This window comes from Schistocerca cancellata, chromosome 1 (genome assembly GCF_023864275.1).
Source record: "Schistocerca cancellata isolate TAMUIC-IGC-003103 chromosome 1, iqSchCanc2.1, whole genome shotgun sequence".
Lineage (NCBI taxonomy): Eukaryota > Metazoa > Arthropoda > Insecta > Orthoptera > Acrididae > Schistocerca > Schistocerca cancellata.
The window spans coordinates 907,371,566-907,397,452 of record NC_064626.1 but is presented as its reverse complement, the minus strand read 5'-3'; positions in this window follow the sequence as shown (position 1 = coordinate 907,397,452).

Below are 25,887 nucleotides of genomic sequence, written 5' to 3'. Positions count from 1 at the left end.
CATGTGGCGGTAAACCAAGAGGCCTTGTGATCGAAGCCCGGCTGAGCGACTTTTTTTCACTCTGCGTTTTATCCTAGCGTTCACCTCTCATTGATGTGGGGATTCTCCAGAAACGAAAGTAAACGTTTCTCGGATTCGACGTTACGCTGTAGGTCCCCGTTCTCCGGTTGGGTCACTGGTTACGGACAAGCAGGTCGCCTAAGTGACATCCAAGTAGTTGCCATCGTTTTAGAACAACTCTATAGAAAAAAAGGGGTTTTCAATTACTTGTACATAAGGTAAAACATTTTATGAAAATATACTTCAGCTTGGGATGCAGCTTTGCTTCGTTTATATTGAACAAAATCTTGCAGCATTGCAGCAGATGACTCAACTTTCAATTTTCTGTTTTCCTTGAGTCAAACAAAGATGTAAACACGATTCTTTGCGTGACGGGACGACCCAGAAGATTTCGAAATATTTCTGCAAATGGCTGAGGGACGCATTTCGAAATACGTCGACAATTTCAGACTAGCGAGTTCTGCTTCCCTCAGATTAGCAATCGCATTCGTACTCTTAATTCACTGCAAATTCTTCGAGCAATGGAAGTCTAGATTTGAAGTATCGTAATATATATGACTAAAACGAAAAGATAACCATCTCGTCATCAAGTTGTGATTGAGACAATACGAAAACTTAAAATTTTGTACCAACAGATTCCTTGCAATCGTTTGAGAGCAACTGTATAGCGAAAAAAATCATGGGAATCTAAAATATGTGGTGTTTTATTTTTAATTCTACAAGTTAATCGTTTTTAGGAAAACTGCTTCAGCAGCTTTGCTTCGTTTACGCGCAGCACATTTTTTCAGCAGACAGCAGATGACAACTTTCTGCTTTCCTTAAATCAAACCTCTACGTGGACACGATTCTTTGCGTGGCAGAGTGAAGAAGTCTGCAATAAAGTGTCCACGACGAAGAATTACGGTATTGGGTCTCAATAATGCATAACAGTGCTTACTAAGCGCCATGTACTGTAATAGGAGCTAAAACTGTATATCTTGAAAGTTTTTTCTCATTTTTTTCTTTTATTTGTGCCACCTCAGCCAGCTTACTATTAATATTGAATCATTTACACACACATACATCCATGGTTGGCATGCGTATTTCCGTTGATTGTAAGCACATTACTTATAATGTTCGACCATAATTGGCATCAAATATCACTCCAAATACCATTTCAGTGTGGAACTATAAAATTCAAACATCCAGACGACTTGCCTGGCGTGCGCTGTTCAACTCGCGTAAATTATATGAATTTTATGCGTAACTCTAAGCAGCGGACCATAAACAAGCCGTCTGGCCGTTAATATTTAACGCGACGTGTACGAAGTCGGGCCGGGTCGCTAGTCTCTTTATAAATGAGATTTAACTGTTAGGAAAGTGTTGCGAAATACAGGAGGAAGTGCAGAAGAACGAAGAATGGTGTAGCCCAGTAAGAAAATGAAGTGTGACTGATTTAGTTAGGTTACACCATGAACTCGAAATCACTGTAATCTGTCAGTAGATCAAATTTCTAGATGAGGGAAGGTGCTTTAAGATTTTCAGAAAAATCTACTAATGGAGAAAGCAGACGAAGGAGTCATAGTAACTGAAATTAACATAAGTGCATTACGTCATACGAAGAAATGCCATTGCATTAAAGACTCGGCAGAAAAACATGAAACTTCCGTAAAAACAGGTATGATATAAACGGTACATTAAACCCACAGATCAGTACAGAGACATTTCTGGCAACAATAATTGGATATATTTCGAAGTCTTTATGAGTTCCAGTAACGTTTGTTGGTGCTATGTGTCTTCGATTTCAAAAAACAAATTTTTGCCTACTACACTGCTTTATTGCCCATGAGCAATTCTGTGATTGTCACAGGAGCATGACGCAGAACAACTTGTCAAATGTGTTTCCTAAATGCGTTCAACCCTCAATTAAGTTATAATTTTGTTCCAGCGGATACTTCAGAACATGGTCTTTTAGTGTAAAATCCGAATTCTGGTCTCCATCAACTTACAGACGTATTCAAATTATCAAACTAAAGGATATATTTTAAATACTCTTAAGTTCGCTGGTAGAAAAGTATAAAATAAGATGTAATACCTGACTGGTTTTATTAATAACTTCATTTTTGACTGAGGCTATGAAATTTCCCTTTCAAGCAACTCACAGATCATTGTATTTTCCACAGTTAACAACTTTTGTCATATTTCCTCCAAATTGTGTTAATGTAGGCTGGTAGTGCACGTGCTTTGAAACCGTGTTCGGTGTTGTTTTATGTTTCTGATTTTATTCCACAAACTTCTTATTAGGTTAATAGGACGTTGTATAGCTTGCGAACTTGAACATGTTTAGTATAATAATAAATTTGAAGTTGCCGAAGAAATTGAGGTTATGGGAAAGGCAAAAGACTTTTGGTGTTGTAGCACTTCTTGCTGAAAACTGTTATACACAGCAAGAAATTGCTGTCAGAATGAGAATATCACAGGAAACCATCAGACTTTCAGTGCGCGAACATAGTTATAAAAGCTAAAGAGAGAAGGAAAATGCGGACGTAAAAGAAAAATCTGTCCTAGATCAAAGAGAGGACTCACAGAAATGGCAATGAACCGTAAAATTACCTCGAATGACTTGAGCCATCAGCTAACAGATTTTGGTGTTGAAGTTTCTCCTGTGATAGTGAGGAGGAGGCTGTTTGAAAGTGGATTGAGGCAAAAGTAGAAAAGCACGCCTGCAATGAAAACCAAAAAACTGTAGTGGGCTAAAAGACTCCGGGGGTGGAGACGTGAGGACTGGGCAAAGGTATGTACAATAATATGGCAAATTAAGTAGGAATAAACCGTAAAATTAAGAGTTTGTGCTCCAAATTGTGATGTTTATTGACATCTAAGAAGTGCAAATTTGAATTTTGGGATTGTTGAGGTCTGCTCTGCTAGGATTTACATCTTTTCTAATTTAGAGTTTGTATATATCCATTATGTATACTGCAGTGATGAATCTGTATTCAGCGTGACGGGAGAAAGCAGCCAGTATGTTCGTCGAGAGTAGGAGAAGCGTTCCAGGCGAGGGCGTGCATCAATGTGTGAAGCATCCAACTTCCGTTATGGTCTCGAGTGTGATATCCATGAAAGGTCCTGGAAGATTACACACTGTTAAGGGACAATAAGGCAATAAAAATATAAAGAACTCCCGGAAAAGGAACTTTTCATCTAAATAAATGAGTGGATCCTAATAAAGGCGCCATTTTCGTGTTTGATGGGGCACCTTGCCACAAAGGCAAAAATGGAAACTGTTGCCCTGGGCAGGAAATAGCCTTGACGGGAGCCCCAATGAAAATTTATGAGCTATTGCCAAATGGAGAAGGAAATTTACAATAACCATCAAACAAGATCTCATGGACAATCTAAAGGAAACCTGGTACCACGACAATGACATTAAAATGTCATGTGAAAAGTTGATAAACACGACGCCAAAGAGGATAAAAGTGTTGATTAAGAACAGAGGCATAAACACAAATTAATGAATGTAAAAGTATCACCTGTACGTGGGTGTAATGGTGTAATAAATGTAAAGTTTTGGCAAAAAAGTCTTTAATAATTTGAACACGTCTTTATATTATGTGATACAGGTATTATACATTACTTTTCCTGTCTATTGTTACTGTTGCGGTTATGCTGCCAAACATTTTGTTTTATCAGGAAGTAGTTTCGCCATAACAAGCTTATTAGAAGATCTGGTTCTTTAAAATTTATTTGCTTCCTGGATACTGTCTTTGAAAGCGATGATCAGTTTAAAAGAATACCCACTTTCATAGTAAGGAACATCTACGACTCATTTCCTGATAAAACGCAGACATAATCTATGAGATGAAAAACTGTACTTAAATACTTAAGGGTTATTCGTAAATGGTGATAGGCGAAGTATTGCATATGACTAATCGGTACGAATTTTTCAAGTTTGAATGATAGAACATAAAACCTTACGGTGCAAAAGTGTTAGTTAATTGTTCTTATGTCTACAACAAGTGGTTTGTAATGGTTCAATGCTGTACATTTGTTCTTAAGCTTATGTGAAAAAACTGTTCTGTGTCCATTGTGCCTTTTCAATCAGGGGGCTGCGTCAGCTGATCCTCCATATGAAGAAACTGAGCTTTTTTTAAGCTGCAAGAAAAAAAAATCTAATACTTATAGCACCATAGCTGTTAACCAACAAAGACAGTATGAAGTTGTATTAGCAATTGTCCTACTGTAACTCCGGTATAAGTTATGGAAATGAATTCTACAAGTACTTAGAAATTCAAGAAAGTATATCACGTTATGTCTCGCAAGTGGGGGTGCTACGCCTGAAACGTGTCTTGTGTCATGTCATATCTGCACTTCGTTACTCGGATTTGTAATTGACAGCGTTACAGGAAGTTACTGTGTTCGTGGGGGACTGTGTAATATCTTACGAGGATTAAACAGTCAGCTGCAAGCTGTCGTCGGACCGACGCGAAGCTTTTCATTACCTTTCCACTCACTTCCCATTGTAACAAGCTTCACTAGTATTACCTGTCAAGTAATTTTATGTTTCCAATTTTCATTCCTTAGTCATTAGAACTAGCCATTGTTCTAAGTTATCATTATAGCGTGTTTCGTCGGGCTATACAGCCGTCATAGTTTAGACGCATTTCTTTCCCCCTTTGGGTCCAGTGCACAGCGATTGGTTATCTTTTATTTTGTATATTAAAACGCGATGCACAGAACACACGGAATTAGAAAAGAAAGAAAGAAATGTAGGAAGTCAATCCACCTTCGCAACTCACCTCGTACAAGATACTAACATGATGCACATTATGCAAAACAAGCTTGTAATTCTTCATAGAATGACGAAGGGATACTTCATGGATATTACATGAAGAAATATAAACTGTTGCCCAACTAAAAAACTCCAAGGAAAAGACAGTCGACGAGCTGTGCACACTAAGGAACACCAGTTTCTTTGACATCTTCTTAGATTAAAGATATTCCGGAAGTTCGTCAGTTCTTTGACATCTTCTTAGATTAAAGACATTCCGGAAGTTCGTATCTGTACCTATGTGGCGTTTGTAAGCATGATCTAGTAAGCAGTCTCATAGCGTCGAAAATACGCCATTGTCTTCTATATCTAACCTTGACATTATTGCATTTCACCTCATGTGTTTGTTATCGGAAACACGCGATGACATTACAGTAAACAAGTAAACCGTTGACTAAGGAAAACACCCCGCGTTGTAATTTACTGCAAGACAGCTGTGTATATGCTGTCAAGTGATTCGGCGTGTCCTCGAGAAATATGATAAAAACTCACGATAAGCTGCCGAAGCACCCTCACTTCCACGTTCAATAACATTGTGGTTGATTAATACAGTTCTCTGTGCTTTAACTGCCGACCACTCACATTAGAAGACGCAAATATTCACTCGGACACATCGTCCACTGCAACTGTTCGAGTTTTTATTAAAACTACGAAATTACTTTATCTTTTTATTGGTAAAGCGTGCAGTTTGAAATTTCTGACGTATTACAATATAACTTCATTTAGAGCTAAAGCATTTTAATAGTTCTACTGCATCAAGTAACACAGTTTTTATTAGCACAAAAATCTCATTTTTCTCAGGATATCATTAACCTAAAAACTTTTTAAATCGACGTAATTTTTATCATATGACATTGTTTTATAACATTACAGTGTACTATATATACTATTTCTCTACTTACACTGAACACATGTGAGCTTCTTTTTTCATCTCCTGTTATGTAAAATATTTGTATTGTAACGTTCTTTATACAAAATTTTGGTGTTTTTGCTAATGAATATGAAATGCGTAACGTTTGCGTTATTAAAATTTATTGTATAATGGTTTGTTGGGCAAATGACCTAATCTGCAAAACCAATACACAATTTTCATAACGAAATCCATTCCTCTGAAATTTACCCAGTCTCATGAGCACCGAGTTCTACGGCCCTGTGCAATAAACTGATAATATTCCCTATGCAATTAAACAATGAAATAAATTTTCCTTAGCTCTAGAGTCGCAACGGATGTAATCTTGGTATTGTGTTCTCTCCACAGTAGGCATAGAAAATAATCAGTCTTGGCTCAGCGGTGTGCAAGCTGCCCGCATTGAAGGTGTTACAAACATTAACACTTTTCTAATTCGGACACATTAATATTATTCTAATGCTGATTGAAATATGATTTCCTTTAAAAAATATTCATTCGTTTGAAATAAACAAGACATAGAAGAGGATGAGTTACTGATAAAGGGCTATGCTAAGACCAAATGTTTCAGTTTGAAAAGTGTATTCAAAATAAGGTTTCTCCTTCACAAAATCTGATATGATACATTTTGCATTAACTTCAAAATCAGTGAAATTCTCAACTGATCTACAATAATTACCTACTCTCGTAATTAAAAAAACTTGGATTGTTACATGAGAAAAAGTCTGACATCGTTTGACAAAATAGATCCCAGAATTTAACTTCTCTGTATCAAGATTATGAAACACTCAAAATATTACCAATTGGCTATACCTAATCAACCTATACATTAAATCTGATAGGGCCGGCCGATGTGGCCGAGCGGTGCTAGGCGCTACAGTCTGGAACCGCGCGATCGCTACGGTCGCAGGTTCGAATTCTGCCTCGGGCGTGGATGTGTGTGATGTCCTTAGGTTAGTTAGGTTTAAGTAGTTCTACGTTCTAGAGGACTGAAGACCTTAGAAGTTAAGTCCCACAGTGCTCAGAACCATTTTGAACCAAGTGTGATAGGAAGTACCTGCTTCCTACATTCAAGGGTCAGCACTGTAAAAATTTGCGAAAGCCACATTGCGTTGCTGCATACTTAAAAACGAAACACACAAAATTTCATTACTTTACAAATTTGTTCCAGTTACTTTACTTTTGAGTTACAATATCATTCATCGCTTCGTTTTATAAAAAATGTATTATGCTGCGTCCGTAGACCAACAACAAAATTATGCCACTCAGGCAACACCTTTGGTTCAGTGGTATCAAAAATACAGTCTCTTCCACATATGACAATCGTTTCAGGTCTTTTTCATGAATTGTATTACAAAATCGGGCTCCACGTACAAGTGGACCTGTCACAATATATTCGTCACATTGTGCATTACCAATAGCAGTTTCACATCCATATGAAAATGGCCTCATTGCAAAGCCCGAAACTAGTTGTGAACTTAATGAAGTATCTGTTTGAAGGTGAAGAAATTTTTCGTTAATTTAATCATTTTAGCAGTTCACAAGCTGTCAGCCACTTCACTGCGGCCAAGAAAGAACTACGCAACGACACAGACAGTTCCAGACGTCGGTGAGGCTATTTAAGGCACTTTGGATGCACTCGTCAGTGTGTCAACAGATGCTATCAGCTCTGAGAGACTTGTGTATTCACCTCTTCAGAGTTTAACGTGTACCGCAAGTAACGAAGCTTGAGTCACCGTTCTAAAAATAAGGGCCGAAGCTGTTGCTAAAGTGAGTGGCGAAACGTGGGCTGCGCGACCAAAAGGGGAGAGTCGGCCGAGTCTGAGGGGCGGTGAGGCGAGCCACGTGGCAGAGGCCGGCCACGAACGGGGACGTGGCGCCAGGCGCCCAGCAGCCAGATTCACCTCACCTCGCCTCACCTCACCTCGCACAGATGTTATCTCGGCGTGACGCGCGGAGCGGGCCAAGGATGCGCGCCGGACCCGGCCAGACCTTACCCAACGTCGGCCGGCAGCTGGCGCCACAGGGCGTAGGAGAGGGTTCGGGGGGACGTTCTGCTAGTGATCCTCAGCGATCAGCAAAGTTGTTCTGGCAGTACGGGCAGCTGCGAAAGTGTTCGCTGGTGCTTTCGTGTGCACGGACGGGGAATTCCACAGAAGCTTCCTCGTTTTCTTACGTTGTAAGGTGCCGGGACATGTGTAACCTCCCCCTCACTTATCTACCTTAATGACAGTGAAAAATTAGACCGCGTGTACCTAATGGAAATTTGGGAAAAAGCAATCGTCACCGAGGTTAATTTGTCGGTAAAGAGGGAGGAAAGGGTTACATCTAAATGAAAGGAAAAATGCTAATGAAACTGGTGGAAATTAATTTTGAAAAGGGGTAAATTTAATAAAGAAAGTAAATGTGCGGCCGTTACGTTAACAATTAACTAGCGGTAATTAGGTATTTGAGATTTGGGGGAATTTACGGTCGCCAGTCCTAAGGACAATTACTATAGTAACTGAAAAAGAAAGGTTATTACACATATAATTAGCACTAGAAGCGTGGCAACTGAAGGTTGACACGTGTAGTGTGAAAACTGAAAGTTTGTCAGAAGTAATAAATAAATTAATTAATTTAGCAAAAGAATTAATAAAACCGGAAAATCGAAAGTTAATTTAGTGACTGAAGTTAATAGTGAGCTTTCTTTCTGAAGCACATCGAAATTCAGTAAAATACGGTTAGTCTTGGACTACCTCAACAATCATTTCAAAAGCTACTTGAATCTACGCAATTTAGAAATAAGAGATTTAACTTTGAACTTGAATTAAATGATTCTGAACAATTAACAATAGTAAAATTTAGTACGTACCAAGCTGAGCTGCAGTCACAGGTAAGCTAAAATACGGTAACAAAACTCGCACTCTTAATTTGTGCATGTGTAATCTGAATATTGTAGCCAGCTATGAATACTTTAACTGAACTTTGAAATTAAAGTAGTGAAGTGGAATGATGCTGGCGTTTGAATTTCAACGACACTCGGGTTCATTCCGGAAAAGGAAGGGACCCTGCTTGTCAATGCAATTGGGACAATGAGCAACAAAGGTTCATGCTAAGTTGCTGTAATTTTGTGATGCAACAATTTTAAAAGTTTGAAAAGCTGAGGTCTGCCATACAGTTCTAAAACTTTACGTGCTTCCAGTCTTCCTTGTTGGTTGATTGAAGGTTTGAAGCCGTCGATCGAGGATGTGGCGACAGTCACTCATTGTCGGCCGTCGCTGTTGCAGAAGCTGGATGTAGGCTCGCCTTCTTCTCGACACGGTCACCAGACGAAACGGGCTCTTGATGTGCGCCAGCTAAAGCTTCCCGTCCGCGACACCATGTCAGAAACTATCATCGTAAGTCGAACGCCATTACATGCTGCCAAACCCCGAAAGCGCGGCAACTCGCGGGAGCTTCACACAACACACCTGCTCCACTCGCTACTCCAGCCAGACTCCCTCTGCTCAGCCCGCGCTCCATGCGGCAGAGTTAACACTACCAAAGATCCTACACACTTTGATTCTTCACACGACCTATCGATGTAATCGTTCGATAGCAGTTTTCCCTAGGCAAGACCCAGCGTAAAAATACAAATAATATTTACGAAACAAACCAATTATACATCGACATAAATGCATAAATATATATATATACAAATAGTAAAACAATTACAATATGTAAAGACACAGAAATGTCATATATTCAGGTAACAAAAATAAGGAAAACAAATTTATAGTACAATAGATGGAAATAGGAGGATATGCATTTCCGGCGTTACACATGGGCACATACACGTTAGCTTACCAACATTAGTATTAATAATAAAGGGACTGGCAAGGGCATCAGATCATGACTCTATTGAATTATGATAGATATGAGGCACTCTCGGGCAGTACTCCCTGCATGTCGGCAGGGCTGAGCCACTAACTTGAAGTGTTGGTGAAAAGCGTCCGAAGTTGAAAAATGGTTCAAATGGCTCTGAGCACTATGGGACTTAATATCTGAGGTCATCAGTCCCCTAGAACTTAGAACTACCTAAACCTAACTAACCTAAGGACGTCACACACATCCATGCCCGATGCAGGATTCGAACCTGCGACCGTAGCAGTCGCGGGGTTCCGGACTGAAGCGCCTAGACCCGCACGGCCACCGGGGCCGGCTCGGAAGTTGAGAACTGTGGAATGTAAAGTCTGCAGCTGGCCGTATCTCGCCGGGCTGCCGTGGGCGGCAGGCAGCGGTCACCGGAAACGCGGGACAATACGGCGCTTTTGCGGATAGCCCGGCATCTGGAGCCACCTGTGCTGGGCAACACGTGGCGAAGACGAATTTCGTTTGCCTAGGGGCGTTCTGACCTACTCGATCATTGGGTAGATCTCAGTGGAGGGATTTCGGCGATGATAGAGCGTTCGACATTGGCCGAAATTGAGTATTCTTCCGCCGCGTTTTCGTACGCGTGGGAGACGAGAGAATTGGGGAAGAATTTCGCCTTCAGCCATCGAGCGGTACGGACGTGGAGGCGGCGTCTTGGTCATCGTCTTCGAAGGGAGATATACAGTCTGTATCGCAGCATTGCACCAACGCGTGTTCCGTGCAGAGTCCTGCGGTTAGAGCTCTTTGTGTGCTCAGAAGCGAGATTTTTCACCAACGCCTAACCACTTCCAACAGCTTACCTAATATTCTAAATCTAGAAGTTATCCTTGCGAAGTGCGGAGTATTTATCAACGCAACTGCCAGTAATAGGGGCGCGCAATTGCAAATTATTAATGTGCCATTCTCAGGAGTGTGTGGGTGGACAAATAGATTCACATTTTTTTTTATAAATTTTGCCAGTTGTGGGGAATATCAAATTAAAATGCCAATATTACGATTGAATTATCGACTTCATTGTAGCTAGCATTTACCCTGTCCCTGTAAGCTTTACATGTACTCTAGTCACTGCACAGCTTGCCCAGACGGGAAGGAAAGAAAGTTTGCAGTCTTCTATGTGAGCGACGGACAGATAAGCTTACAACGTACGGGGGGGGGGGGGGAGGGGGCAGGGAAAGGGAGAAAGGGGGGGGACTCCAAAAACAAAGTTACACATGTCATCCCACGCTGACACCATTTCCAAACAGGAGCTGCTATTTCTCGGAAGAGATATGTTCCAGGTATCCTGCAGACACAGTTCTGCTGCGGTACGAATAATCGGTGCATCACACTGTGGGATTGAAGTGGCGTGGCGAATTGAAACGTAATCCTAAACTGATGTACGGGGCACAGTACGATTCTTGAGGGCTAAACGACTAAATCACACACAGATTCGGCGAGAAATTCTGGTGGTGTATGGAATAAATCCAATGTCGAGCCTAGCCGTAGCGACCCAGGCCGTACAGAAATAGGTGACGCAGATCGAGAAGGAAGACCGGCGACATCGACCACAAGCGATAATGTCGAAGCAGTGATAATGTCGAAGCAGTCGACGAACCGATTCGCAGCAATTGCAGATTTTTCAACGATGAGGGCTTTTACACATCGGTTCTCGAATGGCTCTGTGATTAAAGAGCGAAATGCTGTCGTTAAAGAACTGAACCGTTGCTAAAACGTTCCGTGCATTGTTTACAGAGACTGTGTGGCTATGATGAGAAATAGCGTCTTCTCTAGGCGTCACTCTGAAGTGTAGTACAGCATTCCATATGCCAAGGATTACAGAAAAAAAAACAGAAAATTTCGAGCTATGTTTAATGCGGAAGAAATTCTGCTGCTTACCTAAGAATCTGGGAAAGTACGTTGGTTTGCGGCCTGACCGACTGCAGATAACACCTTAGTAAGGAAAACGCGCCCATTCACAACATAGGTTGACCACGCATGATGCCAACGACAAATCTTCAAGTAGAACTGACTAACCACAGGAAGCTGAATAAGGCAAGAAAGTACTACGAAAAAAATTACATAAGGTCTAACATTCCCGAAAATGGCGGAAACGACTTAAAAACAGTCCTCCTCCCCAATCCCTCCAGCCAATTAGAGCCCTTATAGCCATAGTCTCAAGATCCGTGTTCATAATCGTAGTATTTTTTCAAATACAAATAGTAAGTGTACACTTCAATTTTTTGTCCAATTTCGTATAATGCATATTATAACTCTGCCGAAGTAGAGGGTATTTGCTGCTGTTACAGCTTTAAATCAATTTATCAACATCTAGATCTCAAATTTTCGGGTTAATGCTTTCAACATTACGTATTTCTCTGAATTTCGATCGATGAACCTATTTTAAGGTAATGTACGAACAACTTCTTTTTCGTGGTTTCAGCCCGTGGCGCCATGTTAATTACTAGATTTTCTCACGTTAGTGGTAGAAGGCGGCCGGATGACCTCCCTGTCGCCCCCGCCCCCCTTTGCATAGGACAAAATTTGAGGATCCCGAAATGTTTCTGTGACAGGTCATGTGAAAGTGGCTACCATCCCGGTATTCACCTAGTTGGATGTGGGAAACCACCTAACAACCACACCCAGGCTAGCCGGCAGACCGGCTCTCGTCATTCGATCCGGGGGCAGCTCGTCTCCCCGAATCCTGGAAGCAGAGTGCTAACGACCGCGCTATCCGAGCAAGTCGCGATGTAGCGGGTGGTTATAATAAGTTCAGCTAGTCACAGAGCTCGAGTATCGGCTGTAATTATCATATTATAGCGAAACTTAGTAGATATTCTGATACTTTAAGGTGGAACCAATTTACGCTGGAAAGAGAAAGTTCCAATTTTGGCCACCAGGTGCAAATCTGGCTCTGTGAATGCAAGAAAGATGTACAGAAATGCTTCCATATGTAATGGATTAGGAAGTGGACGTGAGCAGAAAAGGTCAAACAAGTGAGAAAGGCACAACGTTAACTTTATTATTAACAGCCACTTACACAATTTGTTCAATTTGAGCACCGGAGACGTCGACGAGATGCTGTACGGCACCAGATTTCCACCTGGTGGCCAAAATCGAAGCCAACTTTTTTCCAACGTAAATCGGTTCCGGATTAACGTGGTAGCATATGCACCACGTTTCTCTGGCTTACGATAACTGCAGCCCAAACTGGACCTCTGCGAGTAGCTGCACATAATTATAACCACCTGGTACTAAACACTGTTGTAAACAAATTATTATTGTATTAAAAATTGTGTATCTTGTTGTTATTACTATTAAAATTCGAAACGCAACCGTAGAGATGACTAACTGCATGAAAAAAGAACTATAATGCAAAACAAAGAAAGGCACAGATCCAAAATTTGTGTTAAGATGTATACAAAAAAAGTCTATTTTTCAAATCTTCGAATAATCTGCTTCAAAAACTGAAATTCTTTATGCACAGATAGTGTAAATCTTTCTCCTGTTGTACAATAGAAAGAAAATAGAAAGTGATGTAACTGTAATTCAGCGAAGAAGGTCGGGGTAGAAAAGAATAAAACATCTCGTTTTACCAATGTGGAACCGATTACTTTTACAAGCAAAAATGGATAGAGGAGAGACCTTCAATCTCAAGAAGACTATATATTACTTTTATTTAATGTAAAATTAAAAATATGAGGAACCCTTGATCATTAACATGACTTATGATTACAACGGATTTGGCAATGTTAGGGTGTTAGGGATGGCCGGATGCCCTTCCTGCCGCCACCCCGTAACCTGAGGACAGAATCAGTGTACCCAAACTGTCTGCGACTAGTGTAAATCGGGAAACAGTATGGACGTGTTTCAAGTGTTTGCGGCGTGTGTAACTGAGGCGGAACGTGGGGACCAGCCTGGTATTCATCTAGTGGGATGTGGAAAACCGCCTAAAAACCCCATCCAGACTGGCCGACACACCGGTTCACGCAGTTAATCCGCTGGGCGGATTCGATTCGGGGCCGGCGCGCCTACCCGAGTCCACGAAGCAGCGCGTTAGCGGTGTCGCTTGATCGTTGCCGCCGAGAAATTGGTTCAAATGGCTCTGAGCACTATGGGACTTAACTTTAAGGTCATCAGTCCCCTAGAACTTAGAACTACTTAAACCTAACTAACCTAAGGACATCACACACACCCATGCCCGAGGCAGGATTCGAACCTGCGACCGTAGCGGTCACGCGGTTCCAGACTGTAGCGCCTAGAACCGCTCGGCCACCCTCGCCGGCTGCCGAGAAATTGAAATCCGTCGCCATAACTAGAACGGCGCCGCTTTCATAACGCCATTGCTTTAAAAGTAAACAACATATTGCTTTGTCTCACGCCCTCCTTTAACGCATACTTTGTATAACATGGCGTTGTCAAGTTCGGTGAAAAAACGCTTGAGATGTAACGTAACGAAAATACGGGGTGATTCAAAAAGAATACCACAAATTTAGGAATTTAAAACTCTGCAACGACAAAAGGCAGAGCTAAGCACTATCTGTCGGCGAATTAAGGGAGCTATAAAGTTTCATTTAGTTGTACATTTGTTCGCTTGAGACGCTGTTGACTAGGCGTCAGCGTCAGTTGATGCTAAGATGGCGACCGCTCAACAGAAAACTTTTTGTGTTATTGAGTACGGCAGAAGTGAATCGACGACAGTTGTTCAGCGTGCAAAGGGAAAAGTTCTAGGCGGCCGAGAACGAGTGATGAAAATGTAGCACGCATCCAGCAAGCATTTGTTCGCAGCCCAGGAAAATCGACTCGCAGAGCTAGCAGAGAGCTGCAAATTCCACAATCAACTGTATGGAGAGTCCTACGAAAAAGGTTAGTTATGAAACCTTATCGTCTGAAATTGGTTCAAGCATTGTCTGCAGCTGATAAGATTAAAAGAATCGATTTCTGTGATTTTATCCTTGCTGAAATGGAAACAGATGAATCTTTCGTTTCAAAGATTGTGTTTAGTGATGAAGCAACTTTCCACACTAACGGGAAAGTCAACCGTCACAATGTCTGTATATGGGGCACTGAGAATCCGCGGGAAACAACTCAGTATGAACGTGACTCGCCTAAGGTGAACGTTTTCTGTGCCATTTCAGCCAATAAAGTTTTTGGTCCCTTTTTCTTCGAAGGTGCTACTGTAACTGGACTACAGTATCTGGAGATGTTAGAGAATTGGCTGTTCCCTCAGCTCGAACAAGAAGCACAACAATTCATATTTCAGCAGGATGGAGCGCCAACACATTGGCACTTATCTGTCCGTAACTACCTGAACGTCAACTACCCGAGGCGATGGATCGGCCGCCAGGCAGCCCGTGACAGAGCACTTCATCACTGGCCTCCAAGAAGCCCTGATCTTACCCCCTGCGATTTTTTCTTAGTGGGGTATGTTAAGGATATGGTGTTTCGGCCACCTCTCCCAGCCACCATTGATGATTTGAAACGAGAAATAACAGCAGCTATCCAAACTGTTACGCCTGATATGCTACAGAGAGTGTGGAACGAGTTGGAGTATCGGGTTGATATTGCTCGAGTGTCTGGAGGGGGCCATATTGAACATCCTTGAACTTGTTTTTGAGTGAAAAAAAACCTTTTTAAATACTCTTTCTAATGATGGATAACAGAAGGTTATATTATGTTTCTTTCATTAAATACACATTTTTAAAGTTGTGGTATTCTTTTTGAATCACCCTGCATTCTAATATAATAACCTGCGCTTGTTTCCAATTCCTTGGTACACTTCGTCGCGACAGCAACTCACAATCAACTGGTGTTTGAATGGGAACACGTTTGTTGGCATAATTTCTTTTCATTCTCACTCGTATGTCACCCAATCGAGATGTCTTTTCAATTTTGAGCGATTTTAGTTTCTTCTTTTCTATTCTTCGATCAGTTATCTTAGTATCTGCTGTTTTAAATGCATTCGATGGTTCAAAGTGCGGCGAGCGGGGTCGATCGTCTGCGTTTTTGTTATCGCTATCGTTCAGTGCACCTACCTCGATAGGATTCTTGCCTATGTCCCTTCACTCTGTGGTAGCAGATGCGTGCTAGGCACTGTGAAGCAGCGTTGATGAAACCTCTACCTAATACTTACCACACAGAGGGCGCGTAACTCTAGTTGAAAGTAAGTTCCTGAAAGGTCATGATTAAAAAATCGGACGTTCGGAATCTACAGTCTAATTGCAGAAAAACGTTTAACATTAGATTAAATCTGCATTTTATTCATATTGAAACACATGAAATGGCTATCAAGTCCGTATTTAATATAGTAAAACGTTGTCATTCAAAATTCACTGTCTGTATAACAAATATTCACTCGAGAAGCAGCCAGAATTTTAGTCAGTCCGACCCGACTAACTTTCACGTTCTACCAGTCACAGACCGAGACGTGTAACCAATGGCACCCCATACCATCACGCAGGGTGATACGCCAGTATGGCGATGACAAATACACGCTTCTAATGTGCGTTCACCGCGATGTCGCCAAACACATATGCTGTGAACAGAACCTGGATTAATCCGAAAAAATGACGTTTTGCCATTCGTGCACCCAGGTTTGTCGTTGAGTACACCATCGCAGACATTCCTGTCTGTGATGCAGCGTCAAGGGTAACCGCAGCCATGGTCTCCGAGCTTATAGTCCATGCTGCTGCAAGGTCGTCGAACTGTTCGTGCAGATGGTTGTTGTCTTGGAAACGTCCCCATCTGTTGACTCAGGGATCGAAACGTGGCTGCACGATCCGTTACAGCCATGCGGATAAGATGCCTTGAAAGGTCTCTGTTGGATTCCTTTCATGTTAATTTCTTAAATATGTTGTCATTTACGGCATAAACTCCTCTTCTAAATTTACTGTGGCGTTTCTGACTATCTGGGAGGAGACTGAGTAGTGGAACATGTTCAAATGGTTCAAATGGCTCTGAGCACTATGGGACTTAACTTCTATGGTCATCAGTCCCCTAGAACTTAGAACTACTTAAACCTAACTAACATAAGGACATCACACACATTCATGCCCGAGGCAGGATTCGAACCTGCGACCGTAGCGGTCACGCGGTTCCAGACTGTAGCGCCTTTAACCGCTTGGCCACACCAGTCGGCAGTGGAACGTGTTACTTTTACGCATAAACAAGAACGATCTGTCACACTACTACACTTTAAAACACAGTTTATATGTAATTCGTCACACAGTCTCATACGGAACCTACATCCGCTTTCTTTTATATACTGTATATGATAAGATACTGTCATCCCCCTTCCCTTCTGTGTGAGAGGATGAATGAGCAAATGTATTTCTAGTTGCATGCTTGAGGGTAGCAGACGAGCCTGTCTGCTAGAGAACAGTAGGACCAACGTCGGAACAGGTAGCTACGCTTTCTAAAAGCAAAGAGCTTTCTATCCTTAGTATGGTCCTGTCCGTCTCTTGTCATGTTGGTATAGGAAGCTGCCCCTCTGACCACTTCCGTTTGTATTTGTGAGCCACCCTCAGAAAGGGACCAGGTCAGTCTGTCCGTGGCGAGCGTCTGAAGTGGTAAGATCTCCGGCTAAGCGCGTGTCTGCTAAGTCCGTAGGACAATGGATTTCTTAAGTTCAGCCTAACTGAAAATTTAATCACCTTTATTTCAGGCTTAGCTCTAAAATATCTAATGTTACCTTAAATTGCAGCGCAGTGTAATTCTCGTGTGAAGTTCAGAATATATTCCGGTAGTTGCTTTGTCAGTACTTTGTGAGTAAAGTGGAACCACGTGTTGATCAGTAACTCTAACTAGCATCATCAATCTTCAGTGAGAATGTGCGTGAGATTATAACGTCTTGTCTTGACAATATTTTTCAATATAGCAACTTTTCTTTATGTTCAGCCCACGTGGGGTGTACTTTGTGAGACCAGTACCACGTGCTTATACAATTGTTTGACCCATCAGGTTAATAGTAAGACGATAGTAACCAGTTCGAGGTTTTTCTTTTGTAAATTGCTTTTCGATCTAATTTGTTTTAATTATCAAAATTATTGTGGAGTTACACTCTTTGTGTAAACCAAGTTGACCACGTGAATCATGTGGTGTAATCATCAAAGTAGCCCTCAGCTATTCTTTTCGGGAAGATTTCACAGAGAGTTAGTATGAATTTAGTATACCAGTGTGTGGTAATTACATATTCTGCTAACAGTCATTGGATCTCGACCAACGCGAGCAGCAATGCCGCGATACAATAAACCGCAATCACGATAGGCTACAATCCGACCTGTATCTAAGTCGGAAACGCTACGGTACGCATTTCTCCTCCTTACACGAGTCATCACAACAACGTTTCACCAGGCAACGCCGGTCAACTGCTGTTTGTGTATGAGAAATCGGTTGGAAACTTTCCTCATGTCAGCACGTTGTAGGTGTCGCCACCGGTACCAATCTTGTGTGAATGCTCTGAAAAGCTAATCATTTGCATATCGAAGCATCTTCTTCCTGTCGGTTAAATTTCGCGTCTTTAGCACGTCGTCTTTGTGGTGTAGCAATTTTAATGGCCAGTAGTGTAGTTGATGTGCAGAGTACTAACGTAATGCAGAATTATTATCTCCAAGATCTTGTGAAAACGAAGATTCTGAATCGTCCATAGTGACAGGCGAAGTAAATGTATGCTGTATTGAAGGAAGGAAGTAGTATGTGGATAGCAACATAGGTGAATTTAAGTGCAGTAGTGCCTACCATATTGGGTGTTAATGGGTGTTGTTTACAGGCCAAGGAGCCTGTGCCTCTCGTGCGCGGAAGTGTGTGTGTCGATGATTTTTGTGTCGTGCAAAGTGGAGCTGCAGACAGTAAGTTTGTTGTAGATAGTGCGGAGGATACACAGGAAGCTGTCGATAAGGTTGATTGTGTTGTAGATATTGCGAGCAATGAAGATATACAGACACATTTATTTCCGAAGGACGCGGAATTTTCACCGCCTGTGGTGGCGCCGTTTTCTCAAACAGGGGGTGAGTAGGAGAAGAAAGAGGAAATTTCCTTTAACGTTAAAGATCTGGCCAACATCTACATCTACATAAATACTCCAAAGGCCATCATATGCTGTATTGCACTGTGTACCCTTTACCACTTGTAACGTTACTTAAATTTGACTGCAGTATTTTTTCAAAACTTTTCATAATTGGCACGAGAAATTTCTCATTCCAACGACGCACTTGTATCAGGGCAGCATGACACCTAGAATGCGACGTGATGCAACATATCTAAATGAGCGTATGCAATGCAGTACTTGCTTATTGTGTTAAGTTGATTTCTTTCACTGTCCATGGTCAGATATATAAGCAAAATGGTGGGTTAGTTACGATAAGCTGCCTTGCAGAAACCCTAATAAACTTTTTCTTGGATCACTTCGAAAATAAATTTTTCAGGGAACGAATCAACTGGGCTGATATCGCCACTTATTACCGACGTAATGCTGATGATACCCACATTCTCTTTCATTGAAATAATGATGAAATTACGAATTTCAACAAATGCATAAAATTCATAATAGCATCAAATTTACTGTCGAGTATGAAATATATAAGAGCATAAATTTCTTAGGTGTAAAAATAGCTAATGGTAACGGTTTCCAGAAGTGTGACGTATTTCGTAAATCAACCACAAGTGACTGTGTCATAAATAACTCATCATGTCATCCATTCACACATAAAACAACGTATTTACGCGATTTTATTGGCCGTATATTTACAGTTGTTGCATAGTACAGCTTGGTGTGCTGATTTCTTTTATATGTCTGTGTGCAAGTATAATGTCTTTGTACGTCTGATGTTTTATTAACTTTGCGTTTCTACCAGTACACTTTCTTTTCTTCCTTTGCACGTGTTTGCGTTGTTTTCTACGAAATGTTCTGTGTTTTATGTTTCAAGTGCTTTCTTTTTTATCCAAGAAATACATCTCATTCGTCTCATGCTGTTACGATTTAATTACAGCCTATTCAATAGATTATGGGCCTAGAAAAAAGCGTTAATTTACTGGGGTAATATTTTGTTTTCTTCTCGTCAACCAGGTCTCCATAGGGGGTTCATTTAAATCGAGCGTTTTACTTGGAAATGGAAAGGTAAAAGATGCATCGAACGAAGCTTTTCAATATCCAGTTACTTGTAGCAGTTAATTTTCAGTTATGGAAGTAGCAAATGGAAATTACTTTTCGAGCTGAGAAATTACTAGCTGTCATTGACGGAAGTAGAGAAAGGCCAGTTAAAGGTACAAACGCGCAGAACTTGTGGGATGAGCTTAATGCAAAACCAATGGTTTTTATTTTGTCTGGCATGAAATTTGACTAGCTGCGAACTGTTATGTCATGTGCTACAGAAAACTGTAGGACAAATCGGCTTATGGTAATTCATGAGGAGCAATTTGTAATACATAAAGCGACTTAAATTATATGATCTCACGCTGTGATACTAATGCTCAACATAGTTGCAGCATTAGCACAGTCTCTAGCAGATGTCGGTGAATTAGTGGGAGGTAATACAGAAAAAGACTGCCAAAGTTTTAGGTGCACTTCCCGGTATAATGTGGTTCGTTTGTTACAGCTTGCGACTCCTGTGGCGAAAGCAGGCGACTTTCGATAAATGAAAAGCAAGGTTACTGGAAGAAGAACAACGTTTGTCACAGATTGCTGCTGTTAATAGCAATAAAAAAAAGGGTAAATGTCTGGGTTAATCTTTGCAGAGCAATTTATGCAGAAGTTCTGTAAAAAAGAAAAATTTTGAGTGCTGTTACCGTTATAAGAGAGGTTATTACAAGGTTGAGTGTAAGGAAAGAGTGATGGAATTGTCAAGAAAAAGTCAAGAGCCTAAACATCAAGTCCTGGGTGCACAAATCAGGGGCATTTTGGCTACAAAATGTGTAATGTTTGGCTTGCATAAAAACACATAACCTCAAACGAGGAGTGTTTTTAATTTTAAACCACTTGGGAAGTTTGACGTTGCTGTTCATACAGGAGATGATTCAACAGTCTATGCCGAAGGTATTGGATCATTCAAGTTAACTGCACTAGGAAATGATGTATGGGAACCTTGTACACTGTGTGTGTACCTGGTTTGAAAAGAGTATCTTTTTCAGTAGGAACAGTAGTCAGTAAAGATACAAATATCACATTTAACAGCTGTAAGACTGAGGTATTTAGTGACAGACTAGTGGCAATTGATGTAAAAGTTGAACATCGATGTTACAGAATTTATATGTTCTGTGGCTATAGTATGCAACTCTTGTTTGCTGATTTTTAAGACATAATCGCAAACAATTTACAATTTGAAACTTTTCTTTTGTCGGTGATTTTGTGAACATGTCTACTAACTCATCTTGTGGTTTAACATAAGAAACAAGAATACAACCATCATTTACTTTTTTCCCGAATATAATGTAGTTTACATCGACATGTTTAGTTCTTTTGTGGTGTTCATTGTTTCTCGTCAACTGTATTGCGCCGGCCGGGGTGGCCGAGCGGTTCTAGGCGCTACAGTCTGGAACCGCGCGACCGCTACGGTCGCAGGTTCGAATCCTGCCTCGGGCACGGATGTGTGTGATGTCCTTAGGTTAGTTAGGTTTAAGTAGTTCTAAGTTCTAGGGGACTGATGACCTCAGAAGTTAAGTCCCATAGTGCTGAAAGCCATTTGAACCATTTTTGAACTGTATTGCGCTTTGTTTGTCCACAAAGTTTGTTGTTGGTTGCTCCATGTTAACTCCAAGCTCCTGTAAGAATGCACGAGGCCAGGTGACTTCCGCAGCTATGTGAGATGCCCCAGCACCCTCTGCTTCCGTCGCATATCTGACAGCACATTTTGTTCCCCGCGATATGTCCATGGAACGGGCCCACTGGTCAGTGCGCTGACATAGCCCGCTGCTGAACGACAAGTATCGATATCTTCAGCAAAATCAACAAGAGAATATAAATACATATGTCATGCAACAGAAGCATATACTGTGTTATATCTTTTGTCTGTTCTTATTATCATTGCCACTTCCGTTGACATGTAATAATTTTGTGTGGAGTGTAATGACTTGTCTATTCTTACATTTCACCCGACATTCTAATTGCTTTTGCTTAAAAAGCGAATGTATTTAAGATTCTTGCCGTTTGAGGCTCAGATGTAGCAACAGCTGTGGAATTGGTTTGTCCTGTGTTGGGAAACACTTTTATTGAAGTCTTATCACGTCTGTGTAGTTGTCCCTTCAGTTACAGTTATGGCGGTTTATTTGGTACGATAAATAAGGTAGGTACTGCATTCTAAAGAAGTTTCCTACGTTCCACTTTCAATGATTCGACTGGAAGTGTTCAAAAACGTCACGTTGTTCTGTAGTCATACGACGTCTTTCTGTAAAATTCACGTCTCCTACTTTTCTAGCCGTTTTTTGTTCTTAAAAGAAAACAACATTGTTCAGAAAATATATTTATGCTACAAGGGAATCGTATGTAAATTGTTCTGTAATTTACCGTTTCATGCCTCACAACGTTCTTAAGAAATTAAAGAAAGATAAATGTGGTGTCATTTTTTAGTTACTGTCAATTTTTAAGGCACTACATAAGCTCCCTATTGCGAAAAATCTGTTACAAAGAGGCATAAAGAATACCATTCTCACTCATCCGCTAAAGTATTTCCGCTTCGCGCTTTGTCACAATGGGTAACAAAAACGTGACGGAGTGTCCCTACTATTATGTTAGACTGTGATATAGCTCTTGTGCTGATTACTTTTGAATGTCTGCGTGCGAGTGTAATGCCTTTGTACGTCTGGTGTTTTATTATCTCCGTCACGTCTAACCGTCTCACGGTCTTTATTTGCATTGCACATGTTTGTATTGTTTTCTAGGAGATGTTCTGTGTCTTGCATTGCAAGTGTTTTCGTTTCTATCCAAGAAATAAATCTCGTTCATCCCTTGCTATTATATTTTAATTAAAGCCTTTCCAACAGGAGTTCCCCTCATTAAGAAGATATGAAGACAGAATTGGATACAATTAAAGTTATAGCCACAAATGACGGTTAAATTCATAATATACTCGATAAAAATTGAAGGCCAAGAGTGTGAAAGAAAATAAGGAAATAACATTAATGACAATAGAAAGAAACAGGAAAACGAATTATTTACACTGCTATATACTGGAAATATTTCTGAAAAAATAAATGACACATTTCTTAACGTCTATGTTAAAAATAGTTTCTGCACAGAGAATAAACTAGGAAATGCGACAATACACAGAACATACAAAGCTAAAAAATACGACATGTAAAATTAAACGCACCGACTGTGACGTATTATACATTGGACAAAGAGGACAAAAATTTACTAAAAGCTACAAGTAACATAAGAACAAAAGTGAAGACAATGTCTTTACTTTTAATAAGCATATTCGAGAACACTCTACAGTAGACATAAGCACCAACCTTTTCATTCTTCATAGGGCTGAAAAAGAGAGGTACATCAGATCTTGGAAAAATCAGAAACCTACACATATTTAGTAAAAAATCCGAATAATATCTCAAACGAACAAACAGAACTTAGAAATTAAAAAATGTTTTGAACTTCGTCAAAATTCTCATCGTTGATAGTTAATTGAGAACAAAAAACAATCCTAAATTTTACATACGGTTCAGGGAGTCGCCAGAAGAACATCTGTGAATGCGCAGTGAAGCGCAGCATCATTCTGTGGCGCCGAGCGCGCGGGCGATCTTCTTTACTATTCGATTCTTATTACTATTGTTTGTATTGACAGATTTAACAGTTCATAGTGTTTGAGCCAAAAAATTAAAAGTTATTGGCTAACTACTTCGATGAAACCCTTTAGCGGGCAGTGATAAGCTGTAGTAGGTTACTCGGTATTAGTCAGTTTTCATCAAAGATATGAATTTAATAGCCAACCACATCTCCATCTCTGTCACACATTGGTAATATAATGTAATGTTCATGCACAAATGCACAAATACCAAGAAACTAGAGTGGATCTCGTTTTCAAAAATAGCATTTAAGATCATATAGGTCATATAATGTAGGTAAAATATTATAATACAACCAAAAATTATACACTTATATGTATATACTTATAGATATATGTAGGCCTACATATAATAATTCGGTTATATCTAGGTATAGCTTGAGAATAAAATATAAAATATAAAAAAGCGGTTCTGGTAGATTAATATTGCGATAATGTACATGTCACATAACTTTACAGTTCGGTGAGAACGCTATTACCAACTGCCTCTATATATAGGAATGAATCCAATTTCTCTCTCCCCCACCCCCCCCATCCCCCACCCCCCTCTGGACATCGCCACATTCCTGTTTCGCCGCTTCAGTTAATTCTGCCAGTACCTCTCTAGTACTTTTCGAACGCTGCGGAAGCTCTCCCAGCTACATTGCCAGACTAACACTGAAGAGGTTAATAAACTTTCGAATTTTAGCAAGGATTAATTTTGGATATAGCAGCTGGCAAAAGAAATAATTATTCAAAAACAATATTGTACTGCAATGGTTTATTTCAGCTGGTCAAAAAAGTTTCGTAATAAATAAGTTTCCCAAAATTAATGTGTTAGGGACAATTTTAATGACAGCTACCTACAGAGGTGCAAACTATTTGATATGCCGTTGGATCTGTACTTTTGTACAGGTTTCAGGAATGTGTTACGTGCAGTACTACTTATAGTACTTTCCACCTGAGAAACTAAAAATAAAGGAATGACACCGATTATTAAAGAGAAAATGACAAACCAGTCTTTCAAGTCTGATTTCCAAGCAAAGAGGAGTACTGGTCCTTGCGTAGACAATTTGTTTTAAAAAGCATCCACCAAGCGACCTCTTAAACTGGCACCGAACAAACTATTGTAGCGTGTGGAGCTCGACAGTTTCCATTCAGCGACTCTGGAGATAAGAATGCAACCTTCAATTTCTTTACATGACTCTGCAAAAGGCTGTTTTCACAAAGTCTTCAATCCAGGCTCTGTAATACTGTCATAATCTGTAAAACATATACTTCGGTTTATACTGCGGCGTGTCGTTGTAAATACTGAAAATGAGAGTCGTTTAAACACCTGTCGTAAGATAGCTGGGCGCCTCGCAGAGAGGGAAACTGACAGAGCACAGTGGCCCTTAGTCCGGTTGCCGAAACCTGCTCAGCAGGTGAAACTGCCAGCCACTTAACATTTGCCGTGGTACGCAAACAAGATTTCCAAGGAACCGTTTAACACCGAGTTCACACTTCGTTGACGCCTTATTTTTGTTTCCCACAGGTTAGCGAACACTGTTCAATCACGGTGCATTTCAAAGTTAAATGAGCTTGTATTTAGAATGTCACAGTGGACTGCCTCCCCCCCCCCCCCTCTCTCTCTAACCATCTGCGAAAATTAGGACACACTCATAAACGTACATATAAACTGAATTCAATCTCCCAGTCTCAATAAGGTATTGGGACGTTTCCCTTCGTCATGAGGCGAATGCCGGCACTGGAAATCCGCTCCAAAATCTTCCAAGTTGGGTGTCACTCTGCCTCAGTTCTAGCTTAGGGGAATATTTGGTTCAAAAGAACAAAGTTCTACAACAGATCACCCCATGAAAAAGCTGAAAAAGAAAAATTATTAAAATGTACAAAAAATGAAAAATTAATTTTTGATTAGGACAATGATCAAATTTATCTAGAAATAAAATAGTTACATCCCCTGGAAACGATCATTTTGTTTTTAAGGGCTTTCCTGGCCAGTATCGGAACTGGCATTCACTTTCAAAATATCTCAAATTGGAAGTTCATCTGCTCCGCTATCAGTCTACTGGCATATTTGACTGGACAGAACGAAGTTTGTTATAGAACAGCCTCCCATCTCTTAGGAGAAAAGAAAAGAAAATACATAGAGTCTGTTGTGTCTTTTTAGCTATTGATGGGAACCAGCCTGGCATTCGCACTCATGATGGATGGTGTACGAAGCCATTGGTAGCTTGAATTCCCCAGTCGAGATTGCTGTAGGTTTCTTGAATTACTGTACACAGTTATCGACATGGCTCTTCAATGAAAACAACTATTTACAAATACGTTCAATAAATGCATCATCTCTGATGATCTTCATTAGCTGAGAATACTGTGTGTAAGAAGGTGGACACGTAACTGGAGAGTGAGCTCTAAAACTCTCCACCGCTTTTTTAGCTTTAGAAACTGGAACCATTACTTCCCTGTCTAGACGCTTACGTTTATCATCA